The sequence below is a fragment of the Micropterus salmoides genome, unplaced genomic scaffold (assembly GCF_014851395.1).
Source record: "Micropterus salmoides isolate LMB-PRFRI ecotype aquatic unplaced genomic scaffold, ASM1485139v1 Ms_hic_scaffold_8, whole genome shotgun sequence".
In the NCBI taxonomy this organism is placed as follows: domain Eukaryota; kingdom Metazoa; phylum Chordata; class Actinopteri; order Centrarchiformes; family Centrarchidae; genus Micropterus; species Micropterus salmoides.
Genome location: NW_024044570.1, coordinates 10,434,937 through 10,454,807, shown reverse-complemented (window position 1 = coordinate 10,454,807; position 19,871 = coordinate 10,434,937). Strand labels below are relative to the sequence as shown.

Sequence of the window (19,871 nt, the reverse complement as noted above, 5' to 3'; positions counted from 1 at the left end):
CACAAGTCGGCAAGTTGTGTAGTGTGAACAGCACTGCCATCGGCTGACGCTGAAAGTCGTGTAGTCTGCACGAGCCTTAACAAGGCTCTACTCCAATTAAAATAATTCATTCAAATACTAATATAGTTATAATCATAATTGATCTTTTCAGATATTTTTGGGGTTTTTTTTCTTAGCATTGCTGCCATTGATTACAATGAGGCCTGGAAGACCTGTTATATAGCAGCTTAAACATACAGCTTAAAATAAAAACCAAGTTAACAGGATGGGGATTTTCTGTAGCAGTTCATTACTTTATGTGGCTTTGACCTTGGTATCACTGATGTGAGAAATACAAGGTTACCAATTTTGTGTAAATTCTGGATTAGTGTATACAATAATTATGTCCAACATCACAAGATTAAGGGCAATTCAATCATAAGTTTGATTTCAGAAATGACATGTTGATGTGGAAATCAACACATAGGTTGCATTCCCAGATGCATGTCTATGCAATGCAGCATTACCTGATGGAACACAGGATGAATTCATAGATATTCAACAGAGCTTTATTAAAGCAGCGTGATTCACCCAAAGGCCTGCAAAACATTAAGCCACTGTGAAAACAGTATGAATAGTAGCCCTTCTACCATGGACACTGTAGAAAAGAACAAAACCACATTTTGCTGGACATAATTCTGCCCAATAGAGTATTTTTGTGCAGAGACATGTCCCATGCATGACAACCAGCTGGTATATTATAAGAAACAATCACATAGGGTTTCATACGTTACACTCAATTTGGGCAGGTTAGAAAAAAAGAAAACAAGTGAAATAAATATTTGCTGTTAAGGAGCTGTGCAATGTTGCTGTTTTCACAATAAATGAATAATCTTACGCTCAAAGGGATCGCGCTGCTGAAGCTTTGAAAGAAAGACCAACAAACACTGATGACTTTTAGACAACACTTGAAGCTGCTCTTTCTTATTTACTTCAAAAGACATCCACCATGGACAAGTGACTTGTGAACAAGAACCTTACTCCCCCACCTATCACACAGCTACTATGATCCCACCGCGGGCCTTTTATAAATATGCCATCAACCCTCGGGCATTGATGTATCAAGGCAGTGGCATCAAGTGGAATGGCAGCCAGATCTTATAAAAACAACATAATTGCCGTCCCGGGTGAAAACCCTCAGCGTGTGTCATCATAGCATTGTTTAGGCATCATGGCCTTACAACTGGGAGCTAATAAACACCTTGTCAATGCAGTAGGTGTCAGCTTTACACCCAGGATGAGCGTCTCCAAGATACATGCTAACACGTCATAAGCCAGCATTAGCCCGCTTAGCAAACACTATTGGTCATTTAGTGTTGTGAGAAGGCAAGCCTGTGATCAGTCATCATTCACTAACATCATGATCCACACCACCCACTCTGTCTCGACTGCTCCTCTGCCCCAATCTGCTGAAAAATCTATGCTGAAACTGATTTCTTTCACAAATGATTAAAATGCAACATGTGCTCATATTCTGTTCTTATTGGTTTGCTATTCCATTCTTTTATTTCAATGTGATTAAACGGCAAACATGGCAAGATGTAACCATACTTCATGGAAATATAATGCTGCTCTGAGAAGCATGATTTTCCTGCGACATCTGATACTCTGTATCAACCACTATGTAGAGGTTTAGCTTATTGCAAACATTGATCAACGTGTTGTAATTCAATATAGTATGTCAACAGCAGCATAATGTTGTAGCATAGAAGGGAGGGGGTTCTTTGTTACATGTCCTATAGCCTTTTGCAGGGCAAAGAGGTGAATCCTATCGACAACTCATAGATAGCCAAGGTCAGTGGCCGCACATTTGTTTAATGAAAGCAGCCAGGATGTCGGGACAAAGCTGATCACACACTTCAGGAGCCTCTTGGCTGTTGCAAGGTAGCCATAATTGAATCAGTAACATCCTAATCATCAAAGTGATCAACAGTTAAAAATAGGGGTTTAAACCTGTAGGCCTAAATGGAGATTAACAAACACATAGGAATGTAGTCACACTTTAAGGGATTAAAAAAACATTTGGGGTGATAAGGTCACTCTGGAAGCACTATTGAGTGCCACACACACAGTCAGAGACCAAGCAGAGGGAAACTAAAAAAGGATTTTTTTAAAGGAGAGCATATGCACTCTAGGTAAAACAAAGAACCCAGGATAGCCTATAATGCACCTATAGAGCCCCCTTTGCCACACCTTTGCCCGTGCATCTGTGAAATCTCAAAGTGTATCATTTAGCTATCATGTTGGATAGTGAGCCCTGATAAAGCCAGAGAGGCGGTGCTGCTGCTCGAGCTATGGGAGGCTGCCCGTGTTCTATCTGGCTGTCCGCTCCCTCCAGCTATTTATAACCAATAGAGCTACAGCACTTTATGAATGTCTGCAGGCACAGCATCACACAGTCTTCTGATACTCATGCGCAACTGTTTTGGTGTGTTATTATAAGAGGCAGTGCAGGACAATAAAGGGAGAAAAAAATTCAGGGTGCACTGTCATATATTTTTCTCTGCAAATGCAGCTTGAATAACAAACAACAGACGGCATGTGGCTCCATGAACACACAAGTTTCATCCTGTGTCCGTGTAGTCCCAGTGTAAGCTATATATAGATCCCACGACTGTTGTCTTGGTGAAAATACAAATTTCAAAGTCGTTTCTGAGGATCAATAAAATGCTGGACTCCGCTGCAGCAGAAGCCTGCTTTGCTTTCATACCCTGCCCATTTAACAGATAGCCATCTTTGTAGATGAACAAACTGCATATGGGGGAGATCACGACTGGCTCACACTTCCACACAATGAGAAATGTTATCTCAACAGAGTCTATAGGTGGCCAAATAAAGGCCACATTAAGATAACATTTTGCAACCCCCACCCTCCTTTTTCTCTCTCTCTCTCACACACACACTCTCACACGCACGCGCGCGCGCACACACACACACACACACACACACACTGGACAATTACATTTGATTAATGGCTTAAGCCTCCCTCCTCCTAGACAAGCACACGTTCGTTGAGAAATTACCAGAAAAAGAGATTACACTGTCGAAATGTGCATGGATAACAAATCTATAAATTAATTTCGAATCTGAGTGGATTACCTACAGAGGACGCGCATAACCACGCTCAAGTCCCCGTTTGCTTCCCTGTCCTGTGAACCGATTGTGCCCCAATAATCGCAGACTTTCAGGAATATTTTAGCTGAGCTGAGATGCGTGGAGTTTTAGGAAAGCCTGTAGTATGAACCGATGTCGCCCCTGACTTGAATTCACATATTTGAGGGATGTTTTCTTCAAAGTAGCCCAGAGAGACCCGGGTTTAGCTGCATTCTGGATATCCATCTCTCTAAAACCTTGGCCTCAGCCCACGTTAAGCTGCATCGACATAAGAATGAACACCAAGAGCAGTTAAAGAACAAACAAACAAACAAAAAAACAACAACACATATCTGCCTTAAAATGAACCTGTCTTTGCTTTCTTCATCGGATACTCACCTTCTGTAGGCTTCACTGCTGCCAAGCATCCTTTCGCATTTCTCCCCGACGGCAACTCCCAGCCACCAACACTCAAATTGAGACGCACTATCTCAAGTCCATCGCCTTGAGAGCCAGCGTTAAAAAAAAAAAAACAAAAAACGAGAGGGTGGGGAGACAAGACAACAGCCAGCCGTTCCTTATAGATTTCCAATGACTTTTTCCACAACGGCAGTAAGCTACCGCGGTTCTAAGATAACAGTTGCAGTTAAAACAGGCACACACACACACACACACACACACACACACACACACACACAAAGCCCGATCCTCCCTTGGTAATGGGACTCCCTGTGCGCCCGAAGTCGTCCGAGAATGAGTGTCGAGATTAAAGAAGGAATGCAAATGGCAGGTAGAGACAGAACAACTCCCACGCACCGTTCCCGATGCAAGCGAACAGTTCTCGCTCCTTGATGCAGTCTCTCCACAGCCTGACACTCAACACTGTGTGACTGGCTGTCGTCAGAGGCACAGGCAATCTGCTTGCTGGAGGGAGGGACGGAGATGATCGGCGGAACGCTCTCTGTCCGGTGTCCTACTCGTGTGTGTGTGTGTGTGTGTGTGTGTGTGTGTGTGTGGTAAAACTGTGTGTGCTTGTGTGTGTGTTTGCCCGTATGTGTTTGATCACTGTTCGCATGAAGTCTGTTTATTTATTTAGACGCCCGCGTTTTGTTAACCAGCCTTATCTGTCCAGATTTGTCTGTGCAGATTTCAGCCTCCTCTGCTCGCGCGCACATGAACGTTTACGCGCACGCAGGCGCACGGACACATTTCAAAACAGGGAATGTCTTCTGAGGATAAATTGAAGCAAAGTAGTTTAGATTACCCTTGCAACATGCAAATGTTTCACCGGCAAGCTGCTGACAAATACAGAAATACAATCAGATTTAAGTCTCTGGGACCGGAGTGGAGATGGACAGCAGGAGGGAGTGGATCTATGAGAAAGCAGTTCCTCTTTTGAGAGCCTGATGGCACTGTGGGCTTCAGATACTGCAGACAGACACACACCACACACGCACACATTCACACACAGCCTTTTGCAGGAAGCAGGCACTGGAGTATGTTGTCTAATACATAGGCTATGTGATCTTTTGTCTGTCTCCTGTGATTTTAAAGGGAGTCTCAGGCACAATTAGTCTTAGTTTGCTGAGGTTTTAAAAGCAAGAAGAGCAAATATTTCAAAGGAGCAAAACACTATCTTGTCCAATCCACCATTTTCATCTTATTGTTTTTAATGTAATGCCAAAATCAGAGAAGATCAGATTGCTGTTCTTACAGATTTGATAATAAGGGGAATTCAGCATCCCTGGCCCTTCGTAAATATTCTGGGATCAATTCATGATGAATTAAGTCAGTTTTAGTAGCTGAATGATAGGGCTCATTTGTAATCTCTTCCCATGGTATACATTAATTAACTAAAGTTTGTGGGAGGACAGCAAAGAGGATGGATTCCTTAACACTAGCCTCTGCTCATCCATGGGAAGGTGAGGGTTAGGGGTTCATTCGTTTAGGCGAAATGAGAGGAAGACAACAAGACAAAGTTCTAATCAGAATTCAGCTGCAGATCAAATACTACCACTACTAATTTCCTACCTATTTTACTAACTTTAGTAATAGATATCTTAAGCATGATATATGGTCAAATCAATCAATTCATGTTTTAATTACCAGTTTTGTGAGTGTCCAATGTCAAATACAAAATAAGTTCCATTACATTCTCCAAATCAGCTATTACAAGCATATTATCCTTTTGAAATTTTATATGCTTAATCAGGGTTGTGATCGTTAGGTATTTGCTGTGGCATTCTAATCAAGACAGTACACGGAACTTAGAAAACAAGGAGTGTAAATATTTCATGTGACAACTTTTCAAATCCACTGTTGTCAACATGCAGGCATTCAAGTATTGCTATGTGTGTTGCAACATCACTGCTGACACCTGAAAGGGACTAATGTGCTTTGGGTCTCCTGTGATTAGTTACCTCTAAATACTGTATGTAATGTATTAGTAACTGAATTATAACATGAAACTACAACAAATGGAAGAGATCCGAGCGGTAACAGAACTCTGGTATTAAAACTCCAAATTACATTTCATGTGCCTACATCATCTAACACACTCATCACGGGTGTATTTCAGTTTTCACTAATAGCCCACAACAGTTAAAAGACCACTTAAGTATTTGTCTGGCAGTGCTAACATGTGTCTCTGTCCTTCTTGCATCCTCAAGCTTCTCTGCACAGACCCTCAGAGCACCTTAAGCCACTCAGGCATCACAGCTACATGTGAATGTCATCAGCATCAGTTCACGCATGGCCAAAGCACCCCTGCTATGCAACACAGGGTATTTTCTCTGTATTTTAGAGCTGTTTCCCAGTACCTGGCTGTGAAACCATTCCTTAAAGGGGACACTGGCTGCTTCTTTTTCAGATAAGTATACTAGACCTGAGCGGATATAAACTCAGCTGTAATTTAACAGCCACTTTAGTATAAGAGTCAGTTGACATTATATCTCCCTATGGATATGGCATTAACTAGAGACTATCTTGGGATGGGATCAGACCAGCCATGATGCAAAATCAGAGTATATGGTGCAATGAAACACATGACATGAGAAAAGTGAGAACAGGAGAACTGTGCGAGATTTATTAAATGCCTAACCATCCTCGCATGGTCAAATTTTAACCAATGTTAGTTATGAGATATTTTTTTTGCTAAAATATTCCTTGGCTTAATACAAGGAATGTACATTGAAAATTGTTAGTTGTGACTGCAGAATGTGCCATTATTAGCAAGAGATAAATGATCAGTTGTTTGGCAAGACCGTGACTATTGAATGTTGGACAACAATTACTTTTTTGTCTGCCTGGATCTTGCCATCTTGGCAAAGCTAATTCTGTGACAAATGTGGGCCAGAGGCGTAAAGTGGTGGTGCACTTCTGGCGCCCTTGCTCAGACCACACCAACCACATCAACCTGTTTCGTGACTGCATCATGCAAGGTTGTGATGCTATCCAGTTGACAAAATCAGTCCACACACAGACAGATGTGTCAACATCTGGCAAAGTACTAAAAGCTGCTTCTGTGGTTGTTCCTGCTACAGTAGGTGTCTCCAGGATCACATTTTGCCATGATAACACACACACGCAGACTCACAAGGTGAAAAGAATAAATTATTTAAATCCGTTTTAACTAATGATGCTTGGCAACATTCAGCATCTGAGCATATGTGAGACAGACCGCTGGACCAAGCATTATCCTTATATTAGCAACACTGGTCAAATGTGTCCGGAGTGTTGCTAGATGAATAAAATCCAGAAAGAATCATATTAAAAAAGAGAAATTAGCTTTGCATGCACTTCACGGGAGGGACGAAAGAGGCTAAGTTCATGGTCTTTATTCCTGCCTGCCTCATCTCCATCCTCTCTGCCAACTAAAAGCTGCAAACAACAACTGAGTAACAATGGAGACCTAGTGACGCCATGGGCTTTGAAAGCATCCCATCAATAATTAATTTGTTCTGCTGTGTTCCTCAACATTGGCACGCATGCTTGTCCTTAATCTTTTGTTATACTGGGTGTGAGGGATGTCAGTCACATGGACACTCTTGACTCTAAAAGATGAGATGATAAAATAAGCATTTGCTTGTTGTGATAGACTAATTTCCCTGTTATTCAGCAGGTAAGTGGATTTCATTATTTCAGTTTAATTGTATTGAAAAGCTCCACCTATTACTTATCTTCAATCCTTTTCTGATATTAAAACCCGTCACATCCTTACTGTAATAGTCACACAATTGACAAGATTTTTCTATAAAAACACAGACGTGTTTTTGACCTAACTTTTTTGCTTTTGAAATTTGTCTGCAAGGGAGTGGAGCTTCCACTCCACCTTAATTCATTTTTCCCTTTTTGCCAAATTAAATTCTGGTGTTCAGAATGAATGTTTTTTTCCCCACAGTAGAAGACAGAACAAAACTTGAGTGAAATCCTAATCTTTTCACATTTCATTCAAGTGTTTTTTCACATTTTGTTCCTTTGGACAAACAGGACAAGACAAGACAGACTACCTAAGTATCATGATATGCTACCAAATTTATGCGATTGCATTAGATTGTACAGATCTTCATTATAGCTTATACCTCTGTATATACTCTCACTGGCTACTTTATTAGGTACACCTTGCTAGTAGTTGGACCCCCTTTTGCCTTCAGAACTGCCTTAATTCTTTGTGGCATACTTCCAACAAGGTGTTTGAAACATTCCTCAGAGACCTACTGAATGTTATGCTACACTATGTGGCAGCCCTATGGAGGGACAGAATACATTTAGCTGCATCTCTGCCACAAGCTGGACATCTCAGAGACAAACCTATCAAGAGAAGACTTAACTGGTTACTGACTATGCCACACCGCTGATGCCCAGACTAGAGCATTCCTATTAAGTATCCCCATAATTTATGATATTTTAGACTTATCTGTGATGTAGGTTAGTGGATGTTGTTTGAACACTAGGGAACACTGAATATTGCTCTGGTGCTGGGGCGTGAGGCTCTCTGAGTAGGTGAGCTAATGGGGCTAAAGAAGGCAGGGAAGCCGGGATGTTAGGCTGGGCTCTAGGGGCAGGATGAGTAAAATATGTCGAAGCCTGGTCAACCTGTTTACCAATCCGGGTTATGTGTTATGGCCGAGAGGGCCCTCAAAGTTTCCACGACATCCCAGAGAACTTGATCATATTGGCCCACGAGGATGCCCTGGTGTGCGAGTGCTTGGCTGGAACCATGACACAGTGGAGCTTCACAACATCCCTTATCACAAAACTTTTTGACTTGAGTTTTCTACCTCAAAGGGCTTGGTAATGTGAACATGTACAGATTATATACTTACTAGCTGTGTTACAGACTGCATATTTGTATGCTGTGATTCTAGCACCACAGAGAGTGTCAGTCACACTGATTCAAAGCTGAGAAGCACAATAGTAGACCTACTTTTATACTGTTCAGCACCATGGACAGAATTAGACAAAGGCAGATAGGTCCACAGCCACAGGAATGTCATGTTCCCTTTTTACAGAAGCACAGACAGAACCTCAGATACAGTAGAGGCAAATTATTCCTGTTCTTTATTGATTCCAGTCAACAACAGCCTCACTTCCTGCAGCAGCAGTTCAGACAGGAGGAAAACCCCTTTGCAAGACTAAAAAGTATCCATGCCTGGGTGATGGAAGTCATCACAGATCTGGCTCTGACACAAACATTCAACCCAGGATTCAAATTGTAAACATATTAAATTTCTGATCATTTGTTTAGAAATTGACAGGCATTTAATATGCAAACATGACCACCTTAAAACCTGTGAGTGTAAAAAATTGGAAGTATCACATTAAAATGCACAAGTGCTTATCCATATTTTATCTGTTGTGGATTATATGAACATAGAAATGAACCGCAAGCATTGCCACAGCAAGACCAGTCTTTCTGTGCTCTACCCTCATTTTACCACCATCTTGCAACATGCCTATCCTTCTGACCTTTAAACTAAATATACTTTAGAAGCACAGGCGCTTACTACATCTCTGAACGACTCTTGTACTTATGGGTTTTTGGACAAATTACGTACCATTTCTTACTTCAATATATCAACTTGCAACATGTTCTCATTCATTGTCTCTTAACTTGGTTTAGCTGTAAGACTGGAAGAAATTTGGTATCTGCACTAACAGCTTGGCTTTTTACATTCATATTTTATTTTCTGTAAACATTTTCTGCAACATTAGGTACAACATGCTTTTACAACACATATGATGAAGTGAACATGACGACAAATAATACATTTTAGTTCTATTATGAATGTTACACATATGCTTCTCTATATATGTATCTACATATACATCTCTGTATATTTACATTATGTATAAAAATGTGTTTTTGCTTTGTCATTATAGGGTATATGTTTAGACTGATGACATCAGATTGATGGTCTCTCTCGATATATACACTTTATTAGGCACACTTTGCTAGTACCGGGTTGGACCCCCTTATGCCTTCAGAACTGCCTAAAAGGTGTTAGAAACATTCCTTAAAGACTTTGGTCCATAGCCTCACGCAGTTGCTGCACATTTGTCGGCTGTACATCCATGATGCAAATATCCTGTTCAACCACATCCCAATGTTGACCTATTGGATTGAGATCTGGTGATTGTGGAGGCCATTGGAGTAAAGGGAACTCGTTGTATTGCTCAAGAAACCAGTTTGAGATGATTTGAGCTGTGTGACATGGAGCATTATCCTGCTGGAAGTAGCCATCAGAAGATGGGCACACTGTGGTCATATAGGGAGGGACATGGTCAGCAACAATACTGAGATAGGCTGCCGCGTTTAAATGATGTTCAGTTGGTACTAATGGAAGACACACCATTACACCACCACCTGAATGGTTGATACAAGGCAGGATGGATCCAGGCTTTCATGTTGTTTACACCAAATTCTGACCCTACCATCTGAATGTTTCAGCTGAAATCGAGACTCATCAGACCAGGCAACGTTTTTCCAATAATCTATTGTCCAATTTTGGTGAGCCTGTGCGAATTGGAGCCTCAGTTTCCAGTTCTTAGCTGACAGGAGTGGCACCCGGTGTGGTCTTCTGCTGCTGTAGCCGATCTGCTTCAAGGTTAGACATGTTGTGTGTTCAGAGATGGTATTCTGCATACCTTGGTTGTAACGAGTGGTCATTTGAGTTACTTTTGCTTTTCTGTCGTCTCGAACCAGTCAGCCCATTGTCCTCTGACCTCTAATTTCAACAATGCATTTTTGTCCACACAAGTGCCGCTTCTTACTCTTTTTCAGACCATTCTCTGTAAACCCTAGAGATGGTTGCGTGTGAAAATCCCAGTAGATCAGCAGTTTCTGAAATACCCAGACCAACCCGTTTGGCACCAACAACCATCCCACGTTGAAAGTCACTTAAATCCCCTTTCTTACCCATTCTGATGCTCAGTTTGAACTTCAGCAAGTTGTCTTGACCACGTCTACATGCCTAAAAGCTTGGGTTCTCTACCAGAGGCCTGTGAGTTTAATGGTTCTATGCAGTATCTGTTCCTAGGACAGCACTCTTCTGGACAGAGGATTCAGATATTGTACCTGTAATCTGCTGGAGTGGAACCACTCTCCCAGTTCAGGGGTTACGGTGCCCCCAGTGCTCTGATTACCACTGGATTACCACTCATAGAAGATGTTCTGGTACACTATGCCAGCTACCTGGTTATGGTGTTCCATGTGCGCTGTTCTTGCCTGCATCTTACACCCAGCTGTTATGTGCTGTACTGTCTCAGGGGCATCCTTGCACAGTCTGCACCTGGGGTCCTGCCTTATGTGATAGACCCCAGCCTGAATTGTTCTTGTACTGAGTGCCTGTTCTTGTGCCGCCATGATTAGTGCTTCTGTGCTGTCCTTTAGTTCAGTCTTTTCTAGCCACTGTCTCTTCTGTAGCTGTAGTGAAGACAATTTGCATAATTCCATACACAAACACAAACACACACGCATTCTGTATATTGACTCACTCATTGTCCCACAGTCACTCATTTGCCCTGACTTGTATTATTGTTCTGCTATGTGAAATGCCTGGTGCAAAATGGAAAGCAGTGTATCTGGCGAGGTTGGGGGGGAAAACTACCCTCAATGGGCTTTGTATTGCCAAAATCCTGAATAAGCATTGTCATATGGGCTTGCATGCTGCAACCAAATGTACAAGGAATTTGGCATTACTGACATCTGGTTTTATCCTTGAAAATGCATAACCTACACAAATAAACATTCAAAATCCAAAAGTCATACACACTAATATCATCCTGTCACACTGAACTGGATATTGTTGAGGGACTTCAAATGGTTTAGAGGTGGTCATTTTGTTTTTGCAGCATGACATCCTTGGATAAAAGCTATTTTAATGACAGGCAGTTCAAAGCCATAATGTTGCAAAACTGTCGAACTGACATGATAATGACAGTCATCAAGATCATGAAAATCTGTTTGACACAGTGGCAGTACACCAGAGGACAATATTTTTGATGGTTATAAAGACGAAGAAATATACACAATGAGCAGCTAACTACACAGCATCTGCTGTAAGCAACCATTATCTTTGCAAAAGATATTCCTCAGCCCCCCCTCCCCCATTACACACACACACTTACCGTGGAACCAACAAGCTTTCTTTTCCAACTCTTAATTTTGCAGTGGAATCATCAAGTAATCTGAGATTATTTAGTGTTGACTGCCCATTCTATAATGAAGAACAAATACTTTACTGGACTTTGTATCCAAGTGACATCTAGCTCTGTTAGGCCAATGGTCATATGAGCACCACTTTATCTTCAGTGGTTTAGATTTCCTACAAAACAATTGTCAGGCTGCAGCTCTCTTACTGCTACTAGTGCTGTGCAAAGAAAAATGATGCTCCCATGTCACTTGCACACACTGCTTTGGGCAGACTATCATTCCCATTAAACTAATAACAGTTAGCTTCTTATCTCACAATGTCTTGGCAAAGTCACTTCCACCCTTGAACAAAACACAATGTCTTTGAATGCTGGGGCATAATCTATCACTGAGGCCCAAATGAGACTGCATAATCCTCTGCAATTTGCCTTCTTGTATTCTATGTTATCACAGATTTATACTGGTTTTTTTAGCACACAGATTTTTCTTTTTGGGGATAATGATGCTGTCCTTCAACTTCATGAGCAGGCAGAATTTAATATTTTTTTCCCATCTTACTGGGACAACAATAACATTGTGTTTACAACCTCATAGAGGACCAAACTCTCATCCTGTATACATCACACTTACAAATGTGTGTTTGTTCTTTTTGTTCTTCTTTTAGATTTATATTCACATTAGTACATGTTATTGTTTAAGATTCTAGTTTAAATATTGAATTAAACATGTTGGTGCCACTAGAAGTCAGAAAGTAGGCTTCAGGTAGTCTTTTAAATCTAGTCAAAGTAAGTCAGTAAAGGGTGAAAGGCCAAAGTGGGACAAAGCAGATTAAGCTCCCCAACAGATATTCAGTCAGTTAATGAAAATGTTCCTGTAATGACAGATTGTTTGCCTGATGGCATGTGGTCAAGAGGGAAAAAATGGAAAAGACTGAATGTGTTACTAGTTCCTGAAAACAAATAGCCTTTAAATTGTATTTACTCCTGTACGGTGTAACTAAAGCAAGTTTGCAGCTCCTTATCTGAAATTCCCAGTAAACTAGCTTTATTATTTCCTCTTTCCAGCAATATGTTACAGTCATCTATGTCCCTAAGGACGTCCAGTTACATCATCAGGATCTCCTTTGGATAAGTATTATACTGATCTGTGTAACTGTTAGTAGAACATGAGATTTTTCTATAATAACTGAACAAATCTAGTTACTACAAGTTTAAGTGCAGTGGAGAGAACATGTAGCAATGTTTTAAATATCTGATTTATGATGGGACTTTCAAATAACCTAACATCACTGGAATAGAATGAAAACTTCATATTTCAAAAGGATCCTCTCCACTCTTGAGAAACAAAGTTCAAAGCAACTTTTTAGTTCATATAAGAGGTGTCAGCCATGACAGAGTAATCTAGCAACTCTGGAAAAATAGGTCCAATTATATCAGCGATGGCTGACAGATCCTCAGGGATGCCGTCTAAATCAGGATATTTTGCTGTTGGCACTGAGTCCTAAGGGTGTTTAAGATCTTTTAGAGTAAGCATCCGAACTATTAGTCTGGATGGCAGACAATGATGGAAGGTAAAGGGAGTTGAGGAATGGCATTATTTTTGTGCTTTCACCTTGAGTCAGGGGAGTATAATTTGGAATAAAGACTTGTGAAAGCATTATTTTCCTGTCAACATGCTGTGAATAACTCAGCATGTTCATTTTTGACAGGGTCCGCTGTAATGTTGACTTTTTTAAAGACTCATTCTCGTATTTCTGTGCTCTTCTAAAATGGATGATGTGTGTTGATACACTGATTCATTGTTTTTTGTGATCATATGTAGGCTCCCCTTGTCTGCTGCCTTTGAAAAATTTACTTTCTATTTTCTGTCCCTTTCAAGCTGTCAAGGTGGAAGGAGGTGCGAATATGGTAATTGCTTGACCCCAGCAAAAAAGCAAATAGTCCCCTGTAAATTTGTGTTGTTAATTTTTTAATAATGAACCTAATAATTAAATTCCAGTACTACTTTTTTATCATTTGGCATTCCACAAGAAAGGACAGATACAGAATGTCTGTTAGTAGTGGTTTCACCACTTGATGCTGTTTATATGAAACTATGACCATACATTTAGTGGTCAACAACTGCACATGCAGTTTTATCTTGTAAAGAGAGCAATTTGGGTTTTCATTTTGCCAACAAGATAAATGTGACAAATGTTTCCCTATAGACATGCTATTATGAGCAGCGCTTTAGCGTCAGACCCCTGCAGAAATTCTGCTCATGGCCTCTGAAACAATGGCTCCATTTTTATTTATTTGTTTCATCTGCAGGGCACCATCCATCGCCTGGGCTCCTCGCCTGTCATCTTGCCACACAGACAATGGCTTCCTGACACAAGAGCTCCTTTTAAAAGATGTTACCACCGCTCGATCTCTGTGCAATATGGGCACACACACAAATGTGCACAGACTAAGCGGTCACCACAAACGTGGACACATGAACGCACAAATACACAGACACAATCCTAATCTGTCCCTGAATCAAATCCTATCCTTTTGTTTTTCAGAGTAAAGGAGGGTGAGAAAGTGGTATTAGGAGTAGTGTACACTAGTAAAGTAATCACTATTTCAAGCGGTTTTAGGGTCACCACCCACTCCTCACCAGCGCCACACAATTCTGAAGGGTAGAGAGATTTCTCAGTTAATCACTTTATAGCTGTCACCATGGCTTTAGTAAATTGTTGACAGCCAAATCCATGTCGATCCATTGAGTGATTGCATGCTGCGAAAGGTCTAATCTCATTTTCTCTTTGATTTCTGACTGCCTGTAAATGAACAAACATTACCTTTAAGTGTTCAGTGTATTTTCCTCTATACAATTCACTCCATCATACAACAAGGATATTTTATGATTTACAATTACCATTTAATTTTCCAATGTATACATAACATGTTAAAGAGGTGGTATTATGCTTTTTGGCTTTCCCCCTCTCCTTTATAGAGTTATATCTCTTTTTTGAGCATGTAATAGGTTTGCAAAGTGAAAAAGCCCAAAGTCCAGCCCAAAGGGAGTTTCCATCTCCCACAGAAAACTCTTCTCTGAACTGCTTGAAACAGCTCGTTTGTAGTCCAGTCGTTTCCCTTCCTTCACTGTGAGATCACAATGAAAACGTGTCATATAGCTTGCCAAGCGGCTAGTGGGGTCAGGCACGCCCTCAAACCAAGCTAGCCTGAGCGGAGGCCCTTTGATTTTAGTTAAGCCCCCTTTCCACTGCACAGTACCAGCTCAACTTGCCTCGACTCGCCTTTGTTTGGTTTTCCATTGTAGAAATGTTGTACCTGTACTTGCTTCCACGTATCACATCACCTCCGTCGAGGTTCCAAGCGAGCTGAGGGATACTAAAATGTAACGTGAAAACACGTCAGACTGCTGATTGGTCAGAAAGAATATTCACTATTGACTGCATCATCATTGCATGCGCCAGACAGAGGCCAGCAACAGAAAGTTTTATATTTTACAGTTTTCGTATTGGAATTTCATCCCTAAATCCACTTCTGAGAAGTTTTGAGGTGAGAAATCAACTGTGTAGATTTCGAATATTGACAGTTTTACGAGAAGTGATGGCGGAACAATAATGTGCTTGAATATTTTCTCCGCAAGTGGCTGCGGGGGAAGCCTGTGCCAACCCGCGGGAGGAGCGTGTGAGGCCGGCCAGCCGCCCGCTCACAGAGCCCTCTGCTCCCGCCGTCACACAGACCGCTGCAGCAATAACGGCAGAGGAAAACACAGCTGGAAGGTTTTCATACCGCTTATCTGTCTTTACATTCTGAGTAATGTTGAAACGCTTTAACTTAAATAACAGAAAGCTGTGTGGATCGCTGGTGTGTGTGTCGCATTGAACATTACGTTGCTGCAGTTGTGTGTGGCGTCGCTATGATGACAAGCTACATACTATCTCTGGGTACTATCTGCCATGGAAAACGGAGCAGGGCCGAGTAGAGTCGCGTCTATCGATTTGCACTATGGTAACATTTTTCGGCAAGGCAGCATAGATCATCATAACACCGGCAACAGTTCAACGTTTAGTCCTAAAAGACGATCCAACTCTGACTCTGTTTGGGCCTGGAAATTCACAATCTGTAAGTATGCTTTATTGGTTGTGAATTATATTTAAAATAAACACGGCAATGTAACTTCACAGACTGTTCAGGTGCGGAGTTGTTTTAAACGTTGGCTAACACAGCTAAAGTTATAACTATAATGCTAATGTTACACCTGATGTGAAAGCTACTGAGCAAACGCTCAAATTGTTTGGCCAATTTTTATGTAAAATTGAGTTGAAATATGGTGATTTTTGTAGTGGTTTATGGTAAGATGTGGAACAATGATGTTGTGTGGTTGTGGACTTGTGAGTAACTTATACCATCTGCTAGGTTACGGTCGCAGTCTGAAGTGGCTTTGATTTGGATCACACTACTTTGTTTCTTACAACCCGTCCTTCTCTGCTTCCGATTGGCTAGTAGTCCTTACCTGGGAACTGCGCATGTGCAACTCCCAACAAAGATTTTGTACAAGAAAGATGCATCACTCTGTAGCTTAAGAGCGTAACAACACATAAGGTGAAAAGAGGAGCTGCAGCAATGTGCAGTATGAGAAATATATGGTGTTTTTTGAAAATTAAACCATGTAAACCTGTTCTGGTACAACTCCTAATTAAGAATTTGAACCTGAAAATGAATATAATGCCACCTCTTTAAAACTGCCCGTTAAAGGTGTAACTTCACTGAACACGAACAATATGAACACGATATGATTAAATCCCTTTATACTTAACAAAGGCTTCTCATAAACACATTGATGGGGTGTGTGTTTGTGAAAATCTGTTGATGTCACACACATGTAAATGATTGCGGAAGCCCAGTTCCTCTGGCTTATTTTACAAGTGACAGCACTTCCAATGCTATTCATGCATTTAATATTCTCACTAAATTGCACAAATCATGGAAAGGTTATGAGGCAAGGTATATAAGATACATCACTTAAAAAGTGCTATATCATACAAAAACCTAACTGGTAAACTCCAAGGAACATGTTCAATGATTATTGTATAATGTTTGTGATTGTAGTGCCTCAAACACTCTACATTGTTGTGTTCTTTGAATTGAATCAGAGCACTATAGCTTTGGCAAAAAAAAGGAAGACAAATGAAGCCAGAATCTATTTTAGTATAGCTTTTGATTAATAGTGTGAGGGAATAATATACCTGAAATCCTCTAGAAACTGTGTGCCAATAACTGCAAATTCAGCCACATTTACAACTGTCCCAGTCGTATTTGTCATTATTTGTGTTTATTCAGTTTTGTGTTAAACAAATTCACACAACTGATTCATCCAGTATTATCAGTTGATCCATACTATCTCACTATATAGTACGCTCAAAACACATACGGATGCATTCATGTGTAAATATGATCACTTTATTCACATTACAACTGGAATGAAAAGGCCTATCATTTTGTTTTGCCAAATCAAAGTTTCACATTGCTTTGCAACATAACAAACTGTCTTCAACACACTGGAATTGTTTGTTATCTGCTCTGCATTAGAGCTCCACCAGGGCATCAAAAATCCATTACTTTTTAAACATAATTTGTTTTCTTAGTAGACCATTTTCATACCAAGCAAATGACAGACTGCTCACTTTTTAACCCCTCACACATATAACAATAGAAAGGTCTGAGCTTGCACAAAGCTAATGCCTTGTATCTGATGCCTCATTTGAACAAGGTGGTGACTTGGACCAAGAATGTTCCCACTTTGTCATTTCATCTCTGAAGGCTAGCACCATTAACCAGGCCTTCAATGTAGCAACCTCTGTTTTTTTCTCTTGAAACCCTAGACATTTATTTTAATGTGTGCGTGCATTGTGTGCTAGTGCCAAAGAAAAAATTTTTTTTTTTACAGATTCTTTAGTATTTTCTGTATGCATTATGTACTGCTTCCATTACTTCCCATCCTCCTAACAACAACCTTCACCTTCTGTCGCTTACACATAGCATCAGTATAAGCTAACTACACACCGCCAGTGATCACAATGTAAGTGTTTTAGCCTTTATCAGGGGTCCAAGCCCGAGAAGGGCATGGGAAACCGCAAATGCAAGACATCATTGTTCCCAAGACCAGCAGGGCTGGGTCCCTAATGTAATCATAAAGATTTTTACTATTATTCTTCTGCTAAAAGTGATATTGCAGTCTAGACGTTAAGTGCTAAAGACGCAATACTCATAGGGTAGGTACAGACCCCTGGAAGTACCTCAGGCGTAAAAAAATCGCACCTTTTTACCTCTAGGGGGCGCTACAAACAAGGTTAACGCGTTTGGGCTTGGAACTCCTGCGCATATCAAGGCCCATATCAAAAACATTATATCCACGCGTTCGGGGGATTAATGCAATTACCTCGGAGGCGGTGTGTAACAGCAATTATCTGTTCCTCTATAACCGCAACTCACATTGACATGACCCTTGAGTATAATTGTTCAGAATCGTCTCCTGACTCCACGGACCAAAGTTGACCCTAATATGCCCGTAGGTGGGGCTGTTATTGCAGATCTAACACGTTTGAAAAAATCCACTTGACTTACATTCATTTTATATCTCCATCAGTCCGATTGATACCAAATTTGAGTCATTTGTTCCCCAAGAGCCCCTGATGTCACCTGAAAAATTTAGTGCAATTCACTTTATAGTTGGCACTATAATCAAAGCTGAAATAGCGTGGGAAAATCCTATTCAGTTTCAGTTCAGCATTTTGAACCAAAGGATATTTTTTTCCCTTAACTACCACACAGTACATTGCACATTCATGAACCTTATATCGCCGTGTTTGGGGGATGCTGCCGGATCGCCTCTGTGCGATGATTCTTTCGCAAAATCGGGAAAACTGAAAAACATATTTTAATTAACTCCTCCGAAGCCACAAGTCTAATCAGCACCAAACTTGGCATGGACCATCTCTGGACCAACCTGATAAAAGTTTAAGGAAATTTTTATTGGCAAAAGATGTGCAGGTTAGGTTAGGGATGTCCAATGTACACCAAACTTGGGGACCTTATGTAGCATGCCTTCCCGAGGGCCTGTATGAAATTTGGTGTCAATCGGCCTCTAGGTGCTGCTGTTAATTTACATCAAATGACACTCCCATCGACATACATTAATGTTATACCTCCATAACCACAAGTCCATTAATATGAAACTCTGGTAATTCATTCACCACGGACTCCCATTTCCGTGTGCAACATTTCAGGGGCCTCGGTTCCCTTGTCATCCGTGGGGCGTCGGGGTGGGCTTGCATAGCCTCCGCGGGGCAGGGGCGCGGCTCTCGGCAGGTGGCTCGGACCCCTATCACAACTACTTGCAGTTCTAGTTATTATTGTTATTAAAAACTCACTCTATACCATGAATTACTTTGACAATGTATAGTTTTATTTACTAGAGTACTCCATCCCTTTAGCACTGCACTCACCGTTGTCTGACTGATTGTCTGAAAGATGCAGCAGAACCAGAGAGTCTTTTTTATGATGTATTCTTCTTCCTTGCCAAATAGCACCTACAATACCCATAGTTATTTGGGTGTGTTATTTTAGTAACGGCTACTGTAGTCTTGAGCTGCTAACGTTAAACATATGAAGACTACAGACGTCTCGTGAGCCCTTTTTTAAATTTTGTCTTCAGCCCCCAAAGTGACAACACCTTAGGCAGTTTTTAAAATTTCACGCAGCTCCCTCCGGGGCCACAAATCTTACCAAGAACTGTAAAAAGACTTTAATTTGTAAAAATTGGCAGACTTTGCCTTTAGCAGCATAATTTCTTCACCATGATTCACAAACGCTACCTTCTGTCTTGGATGTACAAACATCCAGTCGCAGTGACTACACTGTGCCATATTCTGTAGTCCTTAAGAACCCATCAAATTTGATATTGTTTAGGGTATACTAGAAACTAGTATTCTGTATCTTTATTTTGGGAAATTATCTAAAGTGCTGGAGTATTTTGCTCTGACCTTGCTAGAAGTCTAGCAGCTGCTATCTGAGTTTAGCACAACACCACA

General features: G+C 40.9%; 1 protein-coding gene across 3 annotated transcripts in view; it reads right to left on the bottom strand.

Moving 5' to 3' along the window:
- lingo1a (leucine rich repeat and Ig domain containing 1a) overlaps positions 1–19,871 on the bottom strand; it is a 148,834-nt gene that overhangs the window by 26,733 nt on the left and 102,230 nt on the right. Inside the window, exon 1 of one of the 3 annotated variants that reach the window (XM_038706779.1) lies at positions 3,532–4,202. The exons of 1 other annotated variant lie outside the window; for it this stretch is intronic. The gene's annotated coding sequence lies outside the window, so the exon portion shown is untranslated. Of the gene's footprint in view, positions 1–3,531; positions 4,203–19,871 lie in introns of those variants that run through there. One more of the 3 variants, XM_038706782.1, reaches the window with a different exon arrangement.